General features: G+C 38.0%; 1 protein-coding gene and 1 long non-coding RNA gene across 3 annotated transcripts in view; both read left to right on the plus strand.

Moving 5' to 3' along the window:
- The window catches only part of CNTNAP2 (contactin associated protein 2), a 2,074,761-nt gene that overhangs the window by 804,664 nt on the left and 1,248,248 nt on the right, over positions 1–21,849 (plus strand). The gene's annotated exons all lie outside the window — the stretch shown is intronic.
- On the plus strand, positions 903–20,985 carry LOC309632722. The gene is made up of 3 exons (XR_014247032.1): positions 903–9,431; positions 9,726–12,131; positions 18,901–20,985. It is a non-coding gene; the product is annotated as an uncharacterized lncRNA (long non-coding RNA).

Below are 21,849 nucleotides of genomic sequence, written 5' to 3' on the forward strand. Positions count from 1 at the left end.
AATTTGACTTCTGTGTATGCTACAGCGGACTCACCACCAGAAGTCTAGTTTCTATCCATCACCATAAAATTGACCCCTTTACGCATTTTACCCCACTCACTTCCCCTCTGGTAACCACCAATCTCTTCTCCGTATAAGGTCGATTTTTTGATAAAATGCAAAAGATTTAAGAAACAGTAAATAAATGGCAGTAAACTGACTATTTTCACTGAACAACTCTTTTCACAATGTACTTCCCAAGTATACATTTCAAATAATATATATTAAAAAACATGATTCTTATACAAATATACAGTGAGCATTTATCAAAGATTTATTTAACTCATTAATAAAGAAGCCTGAAGGATGCTACAGCTGGTTCTAAAAATAAAAGATCTGAGAGAATACTGTATATGGTCAGTGAAAGAAAGTCAAAATAAGTTAGATACAAAATTGTTTAATGTTGTACAAGGCAATAAATCTATAACAGAGCCATTATTTCTATTAGATGGAAATGTATTAATCTTCTATAAATTAACACCTGTCTTTATAGAACCAGGGTTCTATTCAGTAATCTATAATAAGTTGAATTTTTTTTTTTTTTTTTTAAAGAGCAGGTGATATACAAGCTGGCTTTTTATTTTTATTTATTTAAACACTTTTATTTATTTATGGCTGTGTTGGGTCTTCGTTTCTGTGCGAGGGCTTTCTCTAGTTGTGGCAAGTGGGGGCCACTCTTCATCGCGGTGCGCGGGGCCTCTCATTATCGCGGCCTCTCCAGACGCGCAGGCTCAGTAATGGTGGCTCACGGGCCTAGTTGCTCCGCGGCATGTGGGATCCTCCCAGACCAGGGCTCGAACCCGTGTCCCCTGCATTGGCAGGCAGATTCTCAACCACTGCGCCACCAGGGAAGCCCATATAATAAGTTGAATTTTTTAGTGGGATTTAGTGCACTCATAATTCTTATACCTTAATTCCAAATTTTGGATAATTTTTCTTACTAATTCCTGTATATAATCCATATTATGTCCAATAAAAGTACCAAATACACTGGTTAGGTACGAATTTTCCAGGAAGGTATAGAGCTACAGGAGAAGCCTACTTTCTTTTTTGAAAATTGAACCGCTGTGAAGGAGAACTTCGACCTCCTGGCCTGTGACATTCCCCTCCCAGAACCCACCTTGCCACGTGCCCTACACTGCACCGTTCACACTTCTTTGATGAGATTAATACACAGTGATTTTCCACCTGGGTTGCACGGGTCACTATGGTTTTAACTCAGGAACTGCTTTGAATGAGGAAACAGGACAGACAAGGAGGAACACATAGATGGAAATCTTTTCTTCACCCGCGCTTTTTTCAGAGAAAATCTGCTTTCTTGATTGACAGACTGATCTTGTATTCAGGTTTACCTTTGATGAAAAAGAGTTCCATTAAACGTAAAGCTGAGGAAACAGACTTAGAAATTAAAGGCCATATATAGCTGCGAATAGTTCTCTTTAAAAAATTGACCTTCTGAACCAGTTAAAGAAATAGTTGTTTGGATAACAAGGCCCAGCTAAAAAAAAAAATTAAACAAGAATCAGGTGTTTTCTAAATTTTGGTAAGCTAAAGGCATGATAGCGTTTAAGAACTTGCTAGTTTCCTTGACCAATAGGTATCCCGTTCTGAAAAAATGTTTTGAATCCTTGCCTTGAGAATGATAGTTCTAATACCTCATAGACAATTTGTATAATTACCAACTGAAGATCAGCTGCCTGGTTTTGTTGGAGTGACCCAATATTATCTATCTGCCCCTGCTACAAATGTCTTTTCACTTGTTTTTTTTTTTTTTTTTTTTGGCCGTACCGTGTGGCATGTGGGATCTTAGTTCCCTGACCAGGGCTCGAACCTGTGGCCCCCTGCATTGAGAGCACGGAGTCTTAACCACTGGACCGCCAGGGAAGTCCCAAATGCCTTTTCATTGAGTACTATTATAGGCTCTTAGTAAAGAATGCATAATAAAAATGAGACACTTTAACCCAAGAGTAAAAAAATAGTTTGTGCAAATCTTTATTGTTCTTATAGTAACTTCTATATTTTTAAAGTAGTACTGGGAATTTCCTGACCAATTGAAAATTCACATTAAAACCCTCATAGCACTTTAAAAATATACCTCCAACGAAGCAAGTATTTTCTCTCTTGTGTAACCAGCAGTAGCTGAGGGTAGAAATGCATTTCTAAATGTTCCTGTATTCAGGTGTGGTGCCATCTCCTTGGGTTTATCTTATATGCTGTTTGACCTTCTGACACTCAATAACGGCTTATAATAGTTGACTGAACGGCAGTTCTGATGGAAGGCTTTGTTCTCTAGATGGCGTCTCACAAGTTGAGAATGCTATTTTAAAAATTCACAGCAAAGCAGAAACAAACACGAAGCAAATGTCGAAAGAAAAGAACCCGTATCAATATCTATATAACTTTCCTAGAAAGGCTTTCCTTTAATAGGTTAAACTTCATGTGTTTAGTGTAATAGGTGAATATTAGAATATTCATCATGATGTTGGTATTAACATATTATTTTTCAATTTATTTATTTTACACTCAATACCATTTGCCTAGCATATGTAAGTCAGAAATCCAGATTGAAGGGAATACAGATAAGTAAAAACAGTTGGTCCCAACTCAGTATGCTTGAAATCCAGTATGAGAACAAAACAAGTGTGCGAATTCTTACACTACAAAGCAGAAAGTATTCTGTACAGTAGCGGTGTTTCAGAATCAGAAGGGCTCACAACAAATTAGTTGTAGTCAAAATAAAGTTATAAAAGAGAGAGTTGTGAATGTAGGTCTTCAAGGATAGATAGGCTTAAGCTAGGAGAAAAATTAAGTGGTGAGAAAGGTTCAGGTTATAGCAAATAGGATGAGAAAAAGCTGAAACGAAAAACATAAGACAACAGGACTAAGACAATGGAGTAATTAGTGTAGGTGAAACATGTAATGCCTGTCCCATGATGGTAGATAATTGGGAGAAATAGACTTTGTGTATATCCTAGATGATCCTGAATCCTAGGCTGAGGGGTGTGTGTGTGTGTATTCACACTTTAAGCAATAAGTACCAAAATGCCAGTGAAGGCTTTTGAATATTTATATAAACTGTTCTAGAATATTTTATATGACCTATTTTAGAATATTTCTCTGTTGTTCTAGAGACTTAATTGAAAGAGTGTGAAGCTGGAGTTTGAATGCCTAATTAGGATGAATATATAATGACACAATAGAGAGGTAATGGTGTTGAAAGTATCCAGCCTGGAATGATGGATGTGGGCAACCTGTGTCTTGACCTTGCTTATTAATTGTTTGATGGGAGCACTGCATCTCCCGTAAAACCACTAGGTTAGGTTCCTTGATTAATGGAGCTCTCATGTGAGTGGACCCATTTAAAGCTGTTACCTGGAGGAGAAAGTCAGTCTTGGCTGCCTGCTGCTGCATCGCCAGTGCATTTGTTGCTACTCAGATATACCCAGAGGTCCAGGTTTGAGGGGAAACGCAGAGCAGCGGCATGATGCTGTACAACTCTGTTTCCTATAAAAACCCCGGAATTGTGTGTCATCAACACCAAGTTCTCTAACAGTATCGCCTTTAAAAATTACCTTTAACTGTGTCAGGGCTGGACAGATGAATCTACTCAGAAGTCATTTGAACATCTTCACCCCAGCAAAAATCTGAGAAAACAGAGAAAAGCATGGTGTGGGACACACTTCAGTCAGAGAACACTGATACTAGGTGACAAAGAAAGAATGTTATTCCATATTCTTAGAAATATCATTACTATAATGAATTTCAGATTATCATTGTGTAGTGTTTTGTGATTTTAAAAAAGTGAGACAACCTGAGAGCCTTCCCAGTACCCCAGGTTTATAGATGCAACATTTTGATGAAAATCCTAAAATTATTACATGATTATATAAGAGTCACTTAAGTTCAAGGAACCTCCAGAAGTTCTAGAACCTGGTCTGTTTTTCCTAATAATCCAACGTATCCCCTTGTTGTTTTTAATTACACATTCTTTAGAGACCATTGTTTAACAGGTATGAGTAAAATTTTGAGTCTTAATTAATGTTCATATATGGGTTTTGTTGTTGTTGTTACTGTTTTATAGCCAGTCGTCTGTATGACCTGTTTTCCAGACCATTGCAATCCTGGCCCATGTAAAATACAGTAGGGCTATTACTTCCCTTGGCGTGGATATCTTATTTCTAACAATTCATTCTGAAGTCAAAGTAGTATTGTCATGTGTCACACTTCACATCTGATTGAACATGCGGTAACTCACAGTGAATTGAGGTCAAGAAAAACCTCATGGCTTTTCCAGTCAACAGGCTCTTAAAACATCTCTGACCTTCCTCCTACTTGTTTAATTCACTTTAATTAAGATATTTACACTTCTGTTTACCAAACATGAACTTATTATATTTTGCTTCTCTTTGTGGTTTTTTAATCTTCAAATATTGCCTCAGGCATATAATATTTTGTTATTCTCCTAAGCTTTATATCCTTTGAGAGTTTGATAGCAGTACCTTATTTGCCTTCATCAAACATAGATGAATTTTTGACTTGTAGAGGGTTTAGGAAAGAACTCTCCAGCACAGCATTAAGGATACTCAGACAATTGACACTGATGTATTACTGAATACGTTGAGTATGGCTGTGCAAACCTGTGTTCTCCTCTTTTTATCTTTTTGTAATGTGATTAATACTTTTAAGTCCCCTTATTCACATAGGGAAGATTCTGTTTTCTTTTGACCATTTCAGCTTCCCTGTCTAGACCTTCCAGAGTTCTGTTATTTCTTTGTTGCAGTTTGGTGACCAGAATTACAAATAGTATCCCATAGAAACATTGTCTTTTACTGCAGGGGGATAAAGCTTCCCATTTCATTTCTTCCTTCTGGCTTCCCTGTGAGAGCTCAGTGAGCCATTGCCAGCCAAGAATAATCTACAGTGACTCCTAGATCTGTCAGTTGTAACAAGGCCACTATTCTAGAAATACACATTTGGACAGGCTCCCACCTTCCTTAGAAAATCGCCATAAATCGATTATGTTAAAGCCACTTTCCCATATACATATTTTATTGCAACATTTCCCCAATGGCCTAGATTTTCACTGTGCAGAAGTGCTTAGGATTGTCTACAAACATAAATTATAAATTGTACATTTTTTTCTATTTCTTCATCATTAACATAAACATCAAACTCTGGATTTTGTTAACACGTTTGCACCAAGCAAACACATAATACACTACTTACTGTTCTATCCATAACAAAATATTTACAACAATCATTTGTGATTTGAATATCATTTTTGTGGAATTTTGCCCAAATGTTTTTTCTTCAAGTTGGAAAACCATCAGATAAAGGACTCTTCTTAAGTCTTATGTTTTTTTTTTTCTAATCACAGAACTTTATTCATCAAACATCCCAGTGATGGTCACTTGGCATTAATTATACTCTGTGTACGTATTTGGTATTCAGTGATCCTACTTGTTATGGAAGAGTCCACCGGTTTGTTATCTGTGGAACTGAAAACCATTAATCATAACTTACAGTCACTTGTAGAGACAGTTTAAACAAACTTATCAGATGCCTGGCTGTTGTAGTTCAGGGACCTGGGTTCCTTTTGCCTTATGATGATTTTTGCATAAAAGAATGACGTATTCAGATCCTTGTGAGTTTATTCTACTTTGAGGATATTAAAAGAGGAAATAGGTTGAGATGAACATGGGGAAAGCAACTAATACTTTCAACTTCTGAAGAGGGAATTTATGATTTCCTGTTACTCTCCCTCTACATGTGCCAACATTTGTTTAAAAATTTTATATTATTTGGAGGGAGTTCCCTGGCGGCCTAGTGGTTAGGATTCTGGGCTTTCACTGCCATGGCTGGATTCAATCCCTGGTCGGGGAACTGAGATCCCACAAGCCATGCTGTGCAGCCAAAAAAAAAAAAAAAAAAATTTTATATTATTTTGAGGCAAAACAATAAATCTCTAACATACCGATTTTGATAGCTCAAGGAGACACAATGCTTAGCATATAATCTTTAATAAATTAAAGTTTTATTTTAAGATAATTATAGATTTACCTCTATTTGTGAGAAATAATATAGAAAGATCCCATGTCCCCTTTTTATCCAGTTTCCCCCAATGGTGACATCTTACAAAATTATGGTATAGTAATCCAAACCAAGATATTGACATTGGTATAGTAAGGATACAGAATATTCCCATTACCTCAAGGATCCCTCAGGTTATCTTTTTATAGCCACCCCTACTCCCCTTTCACCCCATATCCTCCCTTACTCCTAGCAGCCACTAATCTGTTGCGTTCATAGACCAGAGCGTATCTCCCTCACTAAGTCCACTCTGCTAGAAGCTGCCACCCGGTGACCGCTGCTCACCTGCTATGACTTCTAGGCTTCTGCCCTCTGTGGAAGTCATGTTTGCTTCCAGCTGCCTTTTGAATCCCTTCATCGCCGCTAGAGATGTAATTGAGTCCTCCTGGTTCCAAAGCTCTTTGGGTTTCACAGTAAAATTGTAAAAAAGCTCAACACTCCCGTAAGTGTTTTCTTCACACTTGGTATCCTCATTTGCATATGCAGTCAACAGGGCGGAGCTGGAGACAATCCCCTTAGTTCCCCCCCATCCCCTCAGTTGAGGAAAACGTGTTCAGAATTAAAGTGGTGATCATTTAGTTGAAGTTTTAAATTATTCAATTCAGGAAGCAAATAAAATTTTCATATATACTGGGGAGTATAGTCAGGCTCTAGAAACAGTAATCTCATTGCACAAGAAATGGGTCATCTTTCATTAGAAGAGAAAGAATTAAAGATGGAAACTGCAGTATAGATTTTCTGTAAATCAGGAGCTCTAACTGGCTACTTTTCTCAGGTTCTAACTAAAAGGAGCTCAATGGTTATGTATGCATGACGCCAATATAACAAACGTATTTGTTCAGCGAAGTCAATTCTGTTAATTTGTTGAAAAGAATCTGTTAAGTGAATCATTTAGCATCCTATAAACACAACAAAGGGTGCTAACTGTACAAATTATTCTTTTCAATTTATTGAGTCGGCAACATGTGAACAAAGGCAACCTGTGTCTATACTTTGGGTTAAGTAATTAGATTCTCATAGAATGAGATTGTAATTTAGAAAGATCCCTCTTCAGCTAGTATATAAAGTAAATTTTAGGAGAGGGAGACTGGAGGCAGAAAGAACATTCAGAGAGATGTTGGGGAGGATGAGAGTTTGAAAAAGTACGGTATCCACACACGTGGCAGAGCCATTACTGTACAGACAAGACCACCAGCACTCAGGACATTGTGGACGTGAGTAAGGAAGAGGAAAAGGTACAGATGTGACAGAAGATTCTGGGCTGGAGGATTAGGAGGATGGCAGTGTCAGCAAACAGTATGGGGGAAATAGGAAATGGAGCAAAGAAAAGGCAAAAACTTCTCTCTTTTGATTTGAAACATCTTCCAGCTGTCTAATAAAAGATGTCAGACAGTTGGAAATTCTGGCCTAGATCTCAAAATCCAACTTAGGGATGGAGATATGGGTATGGAAATCACTGTCTAATATTTGGTTTAGCATGAGACCTTACCCAGAAGAGGATTAAGAGGAAGAATCAGAGACATAAGGGGATAGAAGTGATTCCTGTTTCAGAGTCAAAATGAGATCATAGTCTTAAAGAGGTAAAGATACTATCAGGATACCAAGTGCTACAAACTGCTTGCAGAGGGTCAGAACTGAGTAAGAAGCATTGGATTTCACTATATTAGTGCAGGAAACTAAAGATAGGAGAATAAGGAAAAAGTGGGTACTGAGACTTGAACCCTTGGAAGACTGGATATAAAGTTGCCTTTTTAAGAAGTTTGGGAGGTCAGTAAAGAAGGATATGGCATCATAAGGGAAGAAGTGAGGAGGGTTAAAAGAAGTTGGTTGTTTTGCTTTTCTTGATTTAGTTTTCCTTTCTTTTTTCTTTTAAATCAGGACACTTGATTTGTTTCATCAAAAGTGTCGAGGCCAGGACAGATTGTTTTTTAGGAAAGAATTAGAACACGAAGGCACCGTGGAAACATGGCTAATGGAAAATAAGGAGGAAAGAGTTAAATGAGAAGAAGGGAGAAATAGTCTACGTGTAACTTGCTCCTTGATGGGCTGTGGAAGGAGTCAGTTGAGCAGTGGACTGTGGATGTACCACCCTCTTGTTTTTATCCATTCATTGCTTGATGGATATTTGGGATGTTTCTAGATTGGCATGATTATGAATGAAGCTACCACAAAAATTCACACTCAGACTTTTATGTCAAGATACATTTTCGTTATCCTTGAGTAGTGGGATTTCTGGGTATGTTGAAGAAGTTACCACACTGTTTTCCAAACAGGCTGTACCAATTTGCATTCCCGTTAACGATATACAAGAGTTCTACTACATAACATTTCCATTAGCACTTGGTATTTTCAGGGTTTGTTTTTTTTTTATTGGCTTGTTTTTATTTATGAGCTTCATATTCATATCACATCAGTCTTCTTTGCACATCAAAGCCCAAAGGGATGATGCAGACAGGCCCATGTGGATTCTGCATGTGTAGGAGATTTGGAACACTGCTAAGGAAACCTAGGCTTCGGACACCTCATTCTTTTATGAGTTGCAAGCAAACCCAGCTGAGCTTTGTCCCACAGGAGGTATTATCTTTATTGTCCTGGACTGTAAACAGATCTGCCCCTTTTCTGGGAAAGGAACACTATATCTACCTCCCAGCTGCTTGCTGTGTAACCAGCCTTAAAAAGATGGTCTGGAACAAAAGCTCTGCTTACAAGGTATCCTTGAACTTGAGCACAGTTCCTTGAACTGTTTCTCAGCAGTGGGTAGATTTTCGAATTCTCTGTTTAACTTTAATATTTATGAGGCTTTTTTATTATTTATATTGTTTCCTGGGTCATTTTTATTACATTATGTTTTTTGTGCTGTAGTGAGCATTTCACTTTCATTTAACATTTTTTGACGCCAAGCTTGTTCGTAGCAGTCTCTTAATTTTATTTTCAGTCTCTATGTATAGCTATATCCTCTCCTCATTCCTAATGTTGATCATTTTTCCTTCTCTTGAGGCATTAGTTTCACCAGAGATTTTCCAATTTTACTTATTTTATAGAGAATCATTCTTTGGCCCTCTGGAACTTCACGAGTTGTTTGTTTATTTATTTATATTCTTATTTTCCTCATTCTTTTCTTATACATTCTTTGAATTGATTACGGTCTTTTTTTCCCTCTAACTTCTGAAGTGTGCTTAGGTCATTAATTTTCACCATTTTTCCTTTTGTACTGCAAGTAATAAAGTCCATAATTTTCCCTCAAAATACTAATTTAGCTGCATGCCACAGTTTTGATGTCTCATACTTTTTATGACAAATTTGTTCTCAGTAGTTTTTTTTTTTTTAATTTAATTTTGGCTGTGTTGGGTCTTCGTTTCTGTGCGAGGGCTTTCCCCAGTTCCGGCGAGCAGGGGACACTCTTCATCGCGGTGCGCGGGCCTCTCACAGTCGCGGCCTCTCTTGTTGCGGAGCACAGGCTCCAGATGCGCAGGCTCAGTGGTTGTGGCTCACGGGCCCAGTTGCTCCGCGGCATGTGGGATCCTCCCAGACCGGGACTCAAACCCGTGTCCCCTGCATTGGCAGGCAGATTCTCAACCACTGCGCCACCAGGGAAGCCCCTCAGTAGTTTTTAATACCATTATGATTTCCTTTTTTGACCACGAAGGTGTATTTGTCCTTGTATGTGTCTCCTGTTTGAGTTTATCCAAGATTATATTGCTAGTTGGTGGCAAATTGGGATTAATTTTTTTTTTAATTTCAGAGCTTATATTTTTGTTTTGTTTTCATTTTTAGTCAATGTAACTTAACTGCATTGTCTTCTGATAATGCATTTTGTATGATACCAATTTTTAGCCATCAACTATGGCTTGCTTTAAGGCCTAAAATATGTAATTTCCATATATTTTTCAGTCGATGCTTTGAAAAATATTTGCAGGGTATTTAAAATCAATAGCATTAAGCTTACTATTTTGTCTAAGTCTCTGTATGCTTAGTAAATTTTTGTCTGATGTATCCATAAATGAAAGTTATATGTTTAAATTTTCCATTATTATAGTATTTTATTAATAAATTCTTATTAAAATTTACTAGTTGGAATGGCTATGCAAAAGAACATTTTCTATATGCAGTTATTTTAAAATAACAGGAAATATAGAAGGTATTTCCTTTACTCATTTCCTATTTAGGTCCTGGTTTATGAGGTCAAATGAAGCATTTTTTAGAGCATGGGAGTGAGAATGTGCGGACTCTTCAGAGAAGAGTAAGAATTTAGTTAAACCATTCAGAGGGAAAAAAAAAAAAGATGTGCAAACTAAACCTAGCATAAACTAGCATAAATGAACTATTTCTTATACACCTACAACAGAGTAGAGATTCCCATGATTTTTTAAGATTGTTTGGCCAACTTGGGAAACAACCTGGATTGACACCAATTATGGTCAGCCTATCTGTATATGTATATGTGATTTCTACAAAGTACATCTTTTTATCTTGCCTCTTATACAGCATATTACTTTTAACTGCTAAGAGTAAATAGGCTTCTCTGAAAATAGACATTATCCCAGTGAATAGGTATTTAAGCTGTGGATCTTTGCCTTAGAGCAAATTAAAAATCTTTATTTTATTTTACTTTCGTTAACGTGTGTAATGGGCTGTACGTTCTTGGCTACATAAAAGGAGAAGATTTTTTTTTCTTTTCTTTTTTTAATAATTTTTATTGGAGTATAGTTGATTTACAATGTTGTGTTAGTTTCAGGTGCAGAGCAAAGTGAATCAGTTATACATATACATATATCCACTCTTTTTTAGATTCTTTTCCCATATAGGCCATTACAGGGTATTGAATAGAGTTCCCTGTGCTGTACAGTAGGTCCTTATTAGTTATCTATTTTATGTATAGTTGTATGTGTATGTCAGTCCCAATCTCCCAGTTTATCCCTCCCCCCCCTTACCCTCGATAACCATAGGTTTGTTTTCTACATCTGTAAATCTGTTTCTGTTTTGTAGATAAGTTCATTTGTACCCTTTTTTTAGATTCCACATATAAGCGATATCATTTGGTATTTGTCGTTCTCTGTCTGACTTACTTTGCTCAGTATGACAGTCTCTAGGTCCATCCATGTTGCTATTGGGTTGGCCAAAATGTTCATTCGGGTTTTTCTGTAAGATGTTATGGAAAAACCCAAATGAACTTTTTGGCCAACCCTACATAAATGGCATTATTTCGTTCCTTTTTATGGCTGAGTAAGATTCCATTATATATATGTACCACAACTTTTTTATCCATCCCTCTGTTGGTGGACATTTAGGTTGCTTCTATGTCCTGGCTATTGTAAATAGAAAAATCTCTCTTTAAATAGCTTGTCTCTTGCTTCTTTTCTTTTTTTTCCTCATCTGAAATAAAATTACTAAATTTATCAGGTGGTTACTGTACTCTTTAAATTAGATAATGCTATCTGATCAACTACCTCAGCCTACTTTGAAAATTTTCTTTAAACTATAGATATTTTCTTTAGACATGGCCATTACCTATAGATTATGAAATTCAAAACAGAAAACAAAGGTACACATGAAACAGTAAACAATTTTGGGCAGTTTACATGGCCATTGGCACCTTAAACTAAATGTCTCATTAATCCTCTTATCTTTTTTGATTCTTGCTAAATAAAAATATTTTTACATCAAAGTGCTATTAACTTAATTATTCTTGTGAGAAGATACAAACAGTAAGAATAATCTGAGTATCATGAAAATAAAATAAATTTTACGTATGCATGATTTTTGCTTTATTTTTCTGTATTTATTTTAGTATAAGAGAGAATGGTCTGTGTGAGCTGACAAAAAAGAGGAGTTCAAATTGTTAGACTTCAGTTATTACTCATTAGCATATTTTAAAGTGTGTTTTTTAAAATGCCTAATTGTATTAATTTTATAGCGTAATACAGTAACAAAATCTTTTAAATTAGGAGACAACTTTGCTTGATAGGACAAGTAACTTCCAAGTACTGTGTGATCATAGCAAGGTAGTTTTTTGTTTTTTGTTTTTTAAACATCTTTATTGAAGTATAATTGCCTTACAATGGTGTGTTACCTTCTGCTTTATAACAAAGTAAATCAGTTATACATATACAATATGTTCCCATATCTCTTCCCTCTTGCATCTTCCTCCCTCCCACCCTCCCCATCCCACCCCTCTAGGGGGTCACAAAGCACCGAGCTGATCTCCCTGTGCTATGCAGCTGCTTCCCACTAGCTATCTATTTTACATTTGGTAGTGTATATATGTCCATGACACTCTCTCACCCTGTCACATCTCACCCCACCCCTTCCCCATATCCTCAAGTCCATTCTCTAGTAGGTCTGTGTCTTTATTCCCGTCTTGCCACTAGGTTCTTCATGGCTTTTTTTTTTTTTCCCTTAGATTCCATATATATGTGTTAGCATACTGTATTTGTTTTTCTCTTTCTGACTTAACTTCACTCTGTATGACAGACTCTAACTCCATCCACCTCATTACAAATACCTCCATTTCATTTCTTTTTATGGCTGAGTAATATTCCATTGTATATATGTGCCACATCTTCTTTATCCATTCATCTGTCGATGGACATTTAGATTGCTTCCATGTCCTGGCTATTGTAAATAGAGCTGCAATGAACATTTTGGTACATGTCTCTTTTTGAACTATGGTTTTCTCAGGGTATATGCCCAGTAGTGGGATTGCTGGGTCGTATGGTAGTTCTATTTGTAGTTTTTTAAGGAACCTCCATACTGTTCTCCATAGTGGCTGTATCAATTTACATTCCCACCAACAGTGCAAGAGTGTTCCCTTTCCTCCACACCCTCTCCAGCATTTATTGTTTCTAGATTTTTTTGATGATGGCCATTCTGACTGGTGGGAGATGATATCTCATTGTAGTTTTGATTTGCATTTCTCTAATGATTAATGATGTTGAGCATTCTTTCATGTGTCTGTTGGCAATCTGTATATCTTCTTTGGAGAAATGTCTATTTAGGTCTTCTGCCCATTTTTGGATTGGGTTGTTTGTTTTTTTGATATTGAGCTGCATGAACTGCTTGCAAATTTTGGAGATTAATCCTTTGTCAGTTGCTTCATTTGCAAATATTTTCTCCCATTCTGAGGGTTGTCTTTTCGTCTTGTTTATGGTTTCCTTAGCTGTGCACTGTATATTCTTGCCTCCTTTATCAAAGATAAGGTGACCATATGTGCGTGGGTTTATCTCTGGGCTTTCTATCCTGTTCCATTGATCTGTATTTCTGTTTTTGTGCCAGTACCATACTGTCTTGATGACTGTAGCTTCATAGTATAGTCTGAAGTCAGGGAGCCTGATTCCTCCAGCTCTGTTTTTCTTTCTCAAGATTGCTTTGGCTATTCGGGGTCTTTTGTGTTTCCATACAAATTGTGAAATTTTTTGTTCTAGTTCTGTGAAAAATGCCAGTGGTAGTTTGATAGGGATTGCATTTAATCTGTAGGTTGCTTTGGGTAGTAGAGTCATTTTCACAATGTTGATTCTTCCAATCCAGGAACATGGTATATCTCTCCATCTATTTGTATCATCTTTAATTTCTTTCATCAGTGTCTTATAATTTTCTGCATACAGGTCTTTTGTCTCCTTAGGTAGGTTTATTCCTAGATATTTTATTCTTTCTGTTGCAATGGTAAACGGGAGTGTTTTCTTAATTTCACTTTCAGATTTTTCGTCATTAGTGTATAGAAATGCAAGAGATTTCTGTGCATTAATTTTGTATCCTTCTACTTTACCAAATTCATTGATTAGCTCTAGGAGTTTTCTGGTAGCATCTTTAGGATTCTCTATATATAGTATCATGTCATCTGCAAACAGTGACAGCTTTACTTCTTCTTTTCCGATTTGGATTCCTTTTATTTCTTTGTCTTCTCTGATTGCTGTGGCTAACACTTCCAAAACTATGTTGAATAATAGTGGTGAGAGTGGGCAACCTTGTCTTGTTCCTGATCTTAGTGGAAATGGTTTCAGTTTTTCACCATTGAGGACAACGTTGGCTGTGGGTTTGTCATATATGGTCTTTATTATGTTGAGGAAAGTTCCCTCTATGCCTACTTTCTGCAGGGCTTTTATCATAAATGGGTGTTGAATTTTGTCAAAAGCTTTCTCTGCATCTTTTGAGATGATCATATGGTTTTTCTCCTTCAATTTGTTAATATGGTGTATCACATTGATTGATTTGCGTATATTGAAGAATCCTTGCATTCCTGGGATAAACCCCACTTGATCATGGTGTATGATCCTTTTAATGTGCTGTTGGATTCTGTTTGCTAGTATTTTGTTGAGGATTTTTGCATCTATGTTCATCAGTGATATTGGCCTGTAGTTTTCTTTCTTTGTGACATCTTTGTCTGGTTTTGGTATCAGGGTGATGGTGGCCTCGTAGAATGAGTTTGGGAGTGTTCCTCCCTCTGCAATATTTTGGAAGAGTTTGAGAAGGATAGGTGTTAGCTCTTCTCTAAATGTTTGATAGAATTCACCTGTGAAGCCATCTGGTCCTGGGCTTTTGTTTGTTGGAAGGTTTTAAATCACAGTTTCAATTTCAGTGCTTGTGATTGGTCTGTTCATATTTTCTATTTCTTCCTGGTTCAGTCTCGGCAGTTTGTGCATTTCTAAGAATCTGTCCATTTCTTCCAGGTTGTCCATTTAATTGGCATAGAGTTGCTTGTAGTAATCTCTCATGATCTTTTGTATTTCTGCAGTGTCAGTGGTTACTTCTCCTTTTTCATTTCTAATTCGATTGATTTGAGTCTTCTCCCTTTTTCTCTTGATGAGTCTGGCTAATGGTTTATCAATTTTGTTTATCTTCTCAAAGAACCAGCTTTTAGTTTCATTGATTTTTGCTATTGTTTCCTTCATTTCTTTTTCATTTATTTCTGACCTGATCTTTATGATTTCTTTCCTTCTGCTAGCTTTGGGGTTGTTTTGTTCTTCTTTCTCTAATTGCTTTAGGTGCAAGGATAGGTTGTTTATTCGAGATGTTTCCTGTTTCTTGAGGTAGGCTTGTATTGCTATAAACTTCCCTCTTAGCACTGCTTTTGCTGCGTCCCATAGGTTTTGGGTCGTCATATCTCCATTGTCATTTGTTTCTAGGTATTTTTTGATTTCCCCTTTGATTTCTTCAGTGATCACTTCGTTATTAAGTAGTGTATTGTGTAGCCTCCATGTGTTTGTATTTTTTACACATCTTTTCCTGTAATTGATATCTAGTCTAATAGCGTTGTGGTCGGAAAAGATACTTGATACGATTTCAATTTTCTTAAATTTACCGAGGCTTGATTTGTGACCCAAGATATGATCTATCCTGGAGAATGTTCCATGAGCACTTGAGAAAAATGTGTATTCTGTTGTTTTTGGGTGGAATGTCCTATAAATATCAATTAAGTCCATCTTGTTTAATGTATCATTTAAAGCTTGTGTTTCCTTATTTATTTTCATTTTGGATGATCTGTCCATTGGTGAAAGTGGGGTGTTAAAGTCCCCTACTATGATTGTGTTGCTGTCGATTTCCCCTTTTATGGCTGTTAGTACTTGCCTTATGTATTGAGGTGCTCCTATGTTGGGTGCATAAATATTTACAATTGTTATACCTTCCTCTTGGATCGATCCCTTGATCATTATATAGTGTCCTTCTTTGTCTCTTGTAATATTCTTTATTTTAAAGTCCATTTTGTCTGCTTTGAGAATTGCTACTCCAGCTTTCTTTTGATTTCCATTTGCATGGAATATCTTTTTCCATCTCCTCACTTTCAGTCTGTATGTGTCTCTAGGTCTGAAGTGGGTCTCTTGTAGACAGCATATATATGGGTCTTGTTTTTGTATCCATTCAGCCAGTCTGTGTCTTTTGGTGGGAGCATTTAATCCATTTACATTCAAGGTAATTATCAATATGTATGTTCCTATTCCCATTTTCTTAATTGTTTTGGGTTTGTTATTGTAGGTGTTTTCCTTTTCTTGTGTTTCTTGCCTAGAGAAGTTCCTTTAGCATTTGTCGTAAAGCTGGTTTGGTGGTGCTGAACTCTCTCAGCTTTTGCTTGTCTGTAAAGGTTTCAATTTCTCCATCACATCTGAATGAGATCCTTGCTGGGTAGAGTAATCTTGGTTGTAGGTTTTTCTCCTTCATCACTTTAAGTATATCCTGCCACTCCCTTCTGGCTTGCAGAGTTTCTGCTGAAAGATCAGCTGTTAACCTTATGGGGATTCCCTTGTGTGTTATTTGTTGTTTTCCCCTTGCTGCTTTTAATATGTTTTCTTTATATTTAATTTTTGATAGTTTGATTAATATGTGTCTTGGCGTGTTTCTCCTTGGGTTTATCCTGTATGGGACTCTCTGTGCTTCCAGGACTTGATTAACTATTTCCTTTCCCATATTAGGGAAGTTTTCAACTATAATCTCTTCAAATATTTTCTCAGTCCCTTTCTTTTTCTCTTCTTCTTCTGGGACCCCTATAATTCGAATGTTGGTGCGTTTAATGTTGTCCCAGAGGTCTCTGAGACTGTCCTCAGTTCTTTTCATTCTTTTTTCTTTATCCTGCTCTGCAGTAGTTATTTCCACCATTTTATCTTCCAGGTCACTTATCCGTTCTTCTGCCTCAGTTATTCTGCTACTGATCCCATCTAGAGTATTTTTAATTTCATTTATTGTGTTTTTCATCATTGCTCGGTTCCTCTTTAGTTCTACGTCCTTGTTAAATGTTTCTTGCATTTTGTCTATTCTATTTAGAAGATTTTGGATCATCCTTACTATCATTATTCTGAATTCTTTTTCAGGTAGACTACCTATTTCCTCTTCATTTGTTAGGTCTGGTGTGTTTTGACCCTGCTCCTTCATCTGCTGTGTGTTTTTCTGTCGTCTCATTTTGCTTATCTTACTGTGTTTGGGGTCTCCTTTTCACAGGCTGCAGGTTCGTAGTTCCCGTTGTTTTTGGTATCTGTCCCCAGTGGGTAAGGTTGGTTCAGTGGGTTGTGTAGGCTTCCTGGTGGAGGGGACTATTGCCTGTGTTCTGGTGGATGAGGTTGGATCTTGTCTTTCTGGTGGGCACGTCCACGTCTGGTGGTGTGTTTTGGGGTGTCTGTGGCCTTATGATTTTAGGCAGCCTCTCTGCTAATGGATGGGGCTGTGTTCCTGTCTTGCTAGTTGTTTGGCATAGGGTGTCCAGCACTGTAGCTTGCTGGTCGTTGAGTGAAGCTGGGTCTTGATGTTGAGATGGAGATCTCTGAGAGATTTTTGCCGTTTGGTATTACGTGGAGCTGGGAGGTCTCTTGTGGACCAGTGTCCTGAAGTTGGCTCTCCCACCTCAGAGGCACGGCCCTGATGCCTGGCTGGAGCACCAAGAGCCTTTCATCCACACAGCTCAGAGTAAAAGGGAGAAAAAATAGAAAGAAAGAAAGAAAGAGGCTATAATATAGTGAAGTAAAATAAAGCTATTATAAAGCAAAGCTATACAGACAAAATCTCACCCAGAAGCATATACATATACACTCACAAAAATAGGAAAAGGGGAAAAATTAATATATCCTGCTCCCAAAGTCCACCTCCTGAATTTGGGATGATTCGTTGTCTATTCAGGTATTCAACAGATGCAGGCACATCAGGTTGTTTGTGGAGTTTTAATCCGCTGCTTCTGAGGCTGCTGGGAGAGATTTCCCTTTCTCTTCTTTGTTCGCACAGCTCCCGGGGTTCAGCTTTGGATTTGGCCCCGCCTCTGCGTGTAGGTCGCCTGAGGGCGTCTATTCCCCGCCCAGACAGAACGGGGTTAAAGGAGCAGCTGCTTCGGGGGCTCTGGCTCACTCAGGCCGGGGGGAGGGAGCGGTATGGAGGAGGCGGGGCGAGCCTGTGGCGGCAGAGGCCGGCGTGACGTTGCAGAAGCCCGAGGCGCGCCGTGCGTTTTCCCGGGGAAGTTGTCCCCGGATCACGGGAGCCTGGCTGTGGCGGGCTGCACCGGCTCCCGGGAGGGGCGGTGTGGAGAATGACCTGTGCTCGCACACAGGCTTTTTGGTGGCGGCAGCAGCAGCTTTAGCGTCCCATGCCCATCTCTGGGGCCCGTGCTGATCGCCGCGGCTCGCGTCCGTCTCTGGAGCTCGTTTAGGCGGCGCTCTGAATCCCCTCTCCTTGCATGCTGCGAAACAAAGAGGCAAGAAAAAGTCTCTTGCCTCTTCGGCAGCTGCAGACTTTTTCCTGGTCTCCCTCCCAGCCAGCTGTGGTGCACTAACCCCTTTAGGCTGTGTTCACGCCGCCAACCCCAGTCCTCTCCCTGCGATCCGACCGAGGCCCGAGCCTCAGCTCCCAGCCCCGCCCGCCCCGGCGGGGGAGCAGACAAGCCTCTCGGGCTGGTGAGTGCTGGTCGGCACCGATCCTCCATGCGGGAGTCTCTCCGCTTTGCCCTCCGCACCCCTGTGGCTGCGCTCTCCTCCGTGGCTCCGAAGCTTCCCCCCTCTGCCACCCACAGTCTCCACCCACGAAGGGCCTTCCTAGTGCGTGGAAATCTTTCCTCCTTCACGGCTCACTCCCACTGGTGCAGGTCCCGTCCCTATTCTTTTGTCTCTGTTATTTCTTTTTTCTCTTGCCCTACCCAAGTACGTGGGGGAGTTTCTTGCCTTCTGGGAGGTCTGACGTCTTCTGCCAGAGTTCAGTGGGTGTTCTGTAGGAGCAGTTCCACGTGTAGATGTATTTCTACTGTATCTGTGGGAAGGAAGGTGACCTCCGTGTCTTACTCTTCCACCATCTTCTCTCCTCCCCATCAAGGTAGTTTTTAATAGCACCTTCCATTTGAATTTTATTTAGTAAAAAGTAGGCATTTCCCCAAATTTTTTAGTCAGAGGCCTTGACATGATTAGTACCATATTTTGCATTGTAGAAGAATAAGATTGAAAGTAGGGGGAAAAAACTGGGAAATTATACAATCTCAGGTAGGAAACAATTAAAAGAGCCTAAACCCTGCAATGAAAAATAAATGAATATAAAGAACAGTGACTAGAATTTGATAATGAAAAGCACAGAGGAAAGTAAAGTTAATAGAACCAAAGATTTTAGGGAAATTGGGATATAGGAAAATTAGAATTCTGCACAGATATTTTCAACTGGATATGCTCTAAGGACTTTGGAGATAAAGTTATTGAGAGATTATAATAGGAATTTTGTACTCATGTAGTAGTCAGTGTTCTGATCAGAAGCAGATAGCGCATTCAAAAGGGTTTTCCTAAATAGAATGTAGTTACGGGACAGTTAAGTGTGACCAGGTTTAAGGGAGTGAAGAAGGGATGATGAGACACTTATGAATTAGAAGCCCAGGGAAGCCATTACCATTCCTGGGGCTCACAGAACAAAGGGAGGAAACAGTGTTATGAAAGACCAGTGAAAGCTAGACCCCCCGGAAGACAGGCTGCCTGAGAAGAGTTGATGATTTGCTGATGTGCCCCATTGGGGGAATAGAATCAGCTGCCCGATGGTAAGGGAGCCTGAGTAATCCAATCTATAACAGCTAGCTTCATCATTACTCAGGCTCCCATGAGGATAGAAAATAAAATCTGGGTAGTGGAGGAAACAGACTGACAGCAAAATGTCCTCATAGAATATAAGTCTGAAGGCGTGAAAGTGGATGATCTCACTTGTGGAAGGGTAAGGAGAACAACAAGATCTTTAATAGTCCACAGAGAGATTAAAAATATCCAGTTAGATGGAGAAGTAATCTGAGACCAAATGAAGTGTGCAAAATGGAAATGTCCCTGAATAAGAGAGATTCAAGGAGAAGATGACTAATTGTAGAGGAAGTTGAAGAAAAATTGGAAAACCAAGAAAAAATTTACTGGGCCATTATCAGTGATCTTTCTGATTTCTGTTTCAAAAGAAAAGATAGCAATTAGCAAATTGCTGAAAACTTAACGAGAGCATAGAGAAAGAGGGACATGCAGAGCACAGCCCATTTATTTGAGAAATTTTGTAAAGAAAAGGAGCAGAAAACTAGGACCAGTAAAAGTGGAGGAATATAATGTAAAATGCTAGGGGTTTTTTTCCCTATAAAAGGTAAGATTCAAATATATTGGAAAAAATTAGCTTTTATAGACCCAGGAAGTGTTAGTTATTTTGGTTCTTTCTCTGTATTTCAAAGAAACATTACCAGGTATTAATTTTGCTATAGAATACAAAAATGGTAGGATATTCAATTGAGTATAAGCATATTCAATTGAGAAAGAATAAAGTCATTAACGTGCAAATAGAGAATACATTTAGTGTCAAAATTATTAGTATTCCATGGCATAAAGCTATCCAAATGAAGAATTTCACATTTTGAAAAGACACAATTTAAAGTTAGTAATTTACTTTGCTAACTCTGACCCTCACCCTAAATAAAACTTGATGGTTTTGTTGATTTTATACTTATGAACGCCTTTGGTTCCACATTTAGAATGAGATGTACTCTGGGTACCTCCAAGTATATTCTCAAATTCATTGCCAATGAAACATTAAATACTGGAGAAAAGCAGTGTTTATGAAGGATAGCCTGAAGACAATGCAATCCATTCATTCCTCTAGATACCCTGAACCGTTTCTAGATTAAGTCAGTTCAGCAGAGAGCTGAATACCTGCATTGGAAGTGTTGGTTACCATTGTGTTTTGGCATTTAGAAACTGTAAGAACCTCCCTATGAGATTTGTTGCTATCTTCTCATACAGATGCTGTAGAACACTTTGTTCATTGTGTAGCATGGTTCCTTTTACATCGGACTCATTTGAGAAATCTCTTTCTGGGCTCAGTAACGGGAGTCTTAATGCTTCGCCAAGCAACTGGTTAGATTTTTTTTTTTTTTTTTTTTTTTTTAGATTTTATTTTTACAGACAAGATGAATCTCACAACTGCATGTGTCTCCATCTGCGTAGTTTGCCAAAAATCTGAAAGCCAAAGTTTCAGACACAACCCTCCAAAAAATATTTTTTGTGGTTTATTTTTATCAAAGTAGTATATGGAGAAATATTTTTAATCAAGTAGTACAGAAAGAATTTAATTTAAAAAGCAAAAGTTCTCTTGCCAATATCTCCCCATCCCTGGTTACATTCTCCCTATACACTTATATAGCAGTTTGTTCACTTATCAACTTAGAAATTACCTACTGACTACTGACTCTTGATAGATCAATTTGTAATTAGCTAACCTACTTTCCCCCATACCGGGCCTGTTTTTAGGAATTATATCGATTTTTTTTCAAATATTTTAAATTCCTTTTTTGTTAGTTTTGTGACTTCTGATAATACACTTACAAGTGGATTTGCTGTTCTATCAAACTTTGGTAATATCTTTTGGCTCCTTACTTGAAGGACACAGATATTATTCACCAGGTCCTTTCTTCTCCATTCTCTCAAACTTTTCCATCTCCAAACTTCTGTCAGTTGTGTTGTACTTTAACATTGTTAAGCTTGATGACATTGCTTTTGTGTGTGTTTTTTTTTTTACTTTGTATATATATATTTATTTCAAGTATTAGAATAAAAGACAATTGATAGCATTTATCTAATGATTTTTCATCCGTTCTTATGGTTTGACATGTAGGATGATGAAAAAAATGTAGGCACATTTTGAGAGAAAATAACATAAATGCAAAAAATAATGAATTTAGGTTATATAGAATATACAGCAGCTTTCTCTGCTGTATTAATTTAAAATACATGATTGCTGCTATAAACACTAAAACGAAGTTTG

The sequence above is a fragment of the Balaenoptera borealis genome, assembly GCF_965194805.1.
Source record: "Balaenoptera borealis genome assembly, chromosome: 7".
In the NCBI taxonomy this organism is placed as follows: Eukaryota; Metazoa; Chordata; class Mammalia; order Artiodactyla; family Balaenopteridae; genus Balaenoptera; species Balaenoptera borealis.